We start from the raw sequence: 4,532 nt of genomic DNA, 5'->3' as shown, positions 1-4,532 counted from the left end.
TTTCTTTTTGGGCCTAAGACCAAGTCACATTTTTTTTGTTGAAGCTTTGGATGTAGCAGTTTTGACTTTGTTGCCTTCTTCTGAGTTTATGTCTTAAGCTTTCCAGTCTCCATAGTAACGTTATGTGATCAGGTTCTTTTTTGCTGTTTGCTCATTTTTCCAGCCAATTTCTTGACTTCTATTAAAGTTGGGTTCTATTCTCAGTGTACTCTCCCAAGCTTCAGATTTTTAATGCTCTTGTTGTCAGAACTAGTTCAAGGGTGAGGGTGAGGGGTGTCTGTAAGTTTTCAGTACTTCCAAGGTGGTATGATCCAAGGAGAGGTGTGGTCACTGCTCTCCTCTCCTTTATCCAAGAAGGGCCCTTTCCCCATGTGGTCACAAGTGCTAGCACTCCTCCTGCCTCTGAAACCAGGTTTCTTGCTATTCTGCAGCTGCAGAGCACTATGAAGAAATTAAATTGATTCTGTATCATTTTATAATTGATTCTATTCTTTAATCAAATCTTTTCTGTGTTACTGCCCCATTTTGTAATGATTGCTCAAGACACATTTCCTTGTCTCTGCCTGTGAGCTAAGTTTAGAAATTCAGTTCTACTGCTAATTATGGTTCTATTCTTGCCTCAAGGAAATCTGTTATTCTTGAAGGATGGAAGTGGACACTAGGGAGTCTGGTCTAGTATCTTGTTTTTGTTTTCGTTTTTGTTTTTGGTGAGGCAATTGGGGTTAAGTGACTTGCCCAAGGTCACACAGCTAGTAAGTGTCAAGTGTCTGAGGCTGGATTTGAACTCAGGTACTCCTGACTCCAGGGCCGGTGCTCTATCCGCTGCACCACCTGGCTGCCCCTGGTCTAGTATCTTTATATTACTAAGGTATCCTTCAAGGACATCTTTATTATCCAAAGAAATCTGGTCCATTATCTCTAACCTTACCTTATGCATAACCTCTTAAGCATAGCCATTTGAGTTTGCTAACCCAGTTAATAAACTGATAAAGTTAGGGCTTTTGTAACTTTATGTTGTTTATCTCTTTTCCTTCTTCACCACAACCTTTGGAGATAGCTGTAATTATTATCCTCATTTTACAGATAGCGAAATTGAGTCTGAGAGAGGTTTTGAAGCTTGCCCAGAGTCACACTGCTAGTAAGCCCTTGTCTGAGGCAGGATCTAAATTTCGGTCTTTCTGACTCTTTGCCAGGTCACCTAGCAGTCAGAGTTCAAACTTCAAAAACAAAAATCCCAACAACCCTATAGTCTTTCTCATCTATTCCCCAAATTTACTTTTAGAGGGCTTGTGCTCTAACTCACCTTAGCCTACAAAGTTTACTCTTTGAAAAGATGAGGAACCTAAGAAAGGGCTACTTTAGCAACTTATACCCCTAGTATACTCAGGAGCATGAATGTTCCCTTCTGAAGTACCATTAAGGAAAACTAGTTTTGTTAACTACTATCTGGGCCCTGTAAAACTGACCCAACCTGTCCAGTGCCAACTCACCATGGTCTGGCCACACATGAGGGCCACAGACAGCACAACCACTTAGAAGAGTGACGGTCTATCTTCTCTGCTGGAATGTAGGGGGACTCAGTCTGGAGATGCCCACTGTTGTCTGTGCAAATTCTGGAGGAGGATTTGAAGGATGGGCACACAGTAGGCTGGACTGCTATGAAGCTACTCCAGGCAAGGCTCCGCAGAGTGGGCACACAGTAGGGGCTTTGAGTGCACTGAGGCCTGCATGTGTCCAGCTCACTGTTGGGGAGGGGCAGCAAGAGAAGGTGGGGGAGAGAGGGGGAGCAGCTTTAGTCAGAAGCACTCCTCCATGCTCAAGAATCAAGGAGGGTGATGCGAATATGAGGAGGTTAAGATGGAGGTGATACCTCCTCGGTCCTGAGCAAATAGCCAGAACTGGAACATGCTTGGGGTGGCCTTTCCCCTCACCTTTCCAACATCTCACTCACTGCCTGTGGGTGGAAGTCCTCCCTACACTCCACCCCTAACCTCACACAAAGAGAAACACGAAGACCCCAGTTTTGGGGACAAGAACTCACTATTTGGCAAAAGCTGCTGGGGAAACTGGAAAGTAGTTTGGCAGAAACTAAGAATACACCAATATGTCACACTGCATACCAAGATAAGGTCAAAATGGGTACATTACTTAAACATAAAGGGTAAACAAATTAGGGGGTGCTTAAAATTCCTCTGCTTGAGACTGAGCCAAGATGGTGGAGAGAAGCCAGGAAGTTTCCTGAGTCCTCCCAAATTTCCCTTGGAAACAACATTAAATCAAGCTTCTAAATGGATTCTGGAGCTACAGAACCTACAAAAAGACAGAATGCTCGTTTTTTGTGTTTTTTTTTTTGGTAGGGCAATGAGGGTTAAGTGACTTGTCCAGGGTCACACAGCTAGTAAGTATTAAGTGTCTGAGGCCGGATTTGAACTCAGGTCCTCCTGACTCCAGGGCCAGTGCTCTATCCACTGTGCCACCTAGCTGCCAAAAAGACAGAATGAAACAATCTTCTGGCTTAAGATAATTTAGAAGGACTTTAGGAAAAATTTTTCTCACTTGGGTAAAAGGGGAGTGCAGCGCAGTGCAGAAAGTGCCTGGGCAAGCCAGTGGGAGGTTCGGCCACAGCACAGATCAGCAGATGAGGCTCCTCAGTACTGGCTCAGTAGGCTAGTGACACAGCAGGCCAGGTGTGAAGCTCCCAGCCATAATGCAAAAGTCAATATGCAGGGGCAGCTAGGTGGCACAGTGGATAAAGCACCGGCTCTGGATTCAGGAGTGCCTGAGTTCAAATCTGGCCTCAGACACTTGACACTTACTAGCTGTGTGACCTTGGGCAAGTCACTTAACTCCCATTGTGCCACCACCCCCCAAAGTCAATCTGCCAGCTGGGGTATTTGCTATACAATAGGCACAACTAGGATGGGACACCCCAGTGTAGTGAGCAAGCCAAGAACCGCTGAGGTCTCAGAGCAGAAAACAAGTGATCAGGTCCCTGGCTCCCCAGCACAGGAAGATTGGGACAGTGTCTCCTGTGCTCCAGGAGAAGAGCTCGACTTTAAAAGTCACAAAATAGGCTAAAATATGACTAAGAAACAGAAAAGAACCTTCACAATGGAAAGCTACTATGGCAACAGGGAAGACTAAAACACAAACTCAGAAGAGGACAACACTATCAAAATGTCTACATTTGAAACCTCAAAGGAGAAGAGAAATTTGGTCTCAAGACCAAAAAGTCCTCATGGAAGAAATCAAAAAGGATTTTATAAATCAAATAAAAGAGGTAGAAGAAAAATTGGGAGAAAAATGAGAGTTATGTAAGTCAATAGGTTGGAAAAAGAGGGGCAGCTAGGTGGCACAGTGGATAGAGCACTGGCCCTGGAGTCAGGAGGACCTGAGTTCAAATCCGGTCTCAGACACTTGACACTTACTAGCTGTGTGACCCTGGGCAAGTCACTTAACCCCAATTGCCTCACCAAAAAACAAAACAAAACAAATAGGTTGGAAAAAGGACAAACATTGACCAAGGGAAACAATACCTTAAAAATTACAGTTGGCCAAATGGAAAAGGAAGTGCAAAATCTGACTGAAGAAAATAATTCCTTCAAAATCAGAATTGGGCAGATGGAAGCTAATGACTCAATGAGACATCAGGGAGCAGTAATCAAAAGAATGTACAAGTAGAAGAAAACATAAAATACCTTATCTGAAAAATAACAGATTTGGACAATTTAAGATCTAGGAGGGACAATTTAAGAATTATTGGACTAAAAAGAAAAAGAATTATTGGACTATCTCAAAGCCATGATAAAAAAAAAGAGCCTGGACAGCATATTTCAGGAAATTATCAAGGGTAACTGCTCCAATATCCTAGAACCTGAGGGTAAAATAGTTATAGAAAGAATCCACTGATCACCTCCTGAAAGAGTCCCCAAAAGGAAAAGTCCAAGGAATATTCTGGCCAAATTCCAGAATTATCAGGTGAAGGAGAAAATACTGAAAGGAGCCAGAAAAAACACAATTTAAATATCAAGGAGTCACGGTCATGATTACACAGGACCTGGCAACTTCAACATTAAAGGACTGGAGGGCTTGGAATATGATATTCCAGAAGGCACAGGAGCTTGAATTGCAACCAAGAATCAACTACCCAGCAAAACTGATCATAATCTTTCAGGGGAAAAGATGGACATTCAGTGAAATAGGGGACTTCAAAACTTTCCTGATGAAAAGATTGAACAGAAAATTCAGTCTTCAAATACAAGACTCAAGAGAAGCATAAAAAGGTAAAACAGGGAGGAAACATGTTATTAAATAAGGTTAAAATGTTTACATACCTACACGGGAAAATAATACTTGTAATCTTGTAACTTTTGAGAACTGTATCTCTATTAGGGCAGATAAAAAGAATCTCTATATCTATATCTATATCTACATATCTATCTCTATCTCTATCCCTATCCATATCTCTATCTCTATCTCTATCTATCTATAGACAGAGGGTATGGGTATCAAGTTAATTTTGATGTGATGAT

Source organism: Dromiciops gliroides, chromosome 2, assembly GCF_019393635.1.
Source record: "Dromiciops gliroides isolate mDroGli1 chromosome 2, mDroGli1.pri, whole genome shotgun sequence".
Lineage (NCBI taxonomy): Eukaryota > Metazoa > Chordata > Mammalia > Microbiotheria > Microbiotheriidae > Dromiciops > Dromiciops gliroides.
The sequence above is the reverse complement of the archived record's forward strand: the minus strand, read 5'-3'. Positions refer to the sequence as shown.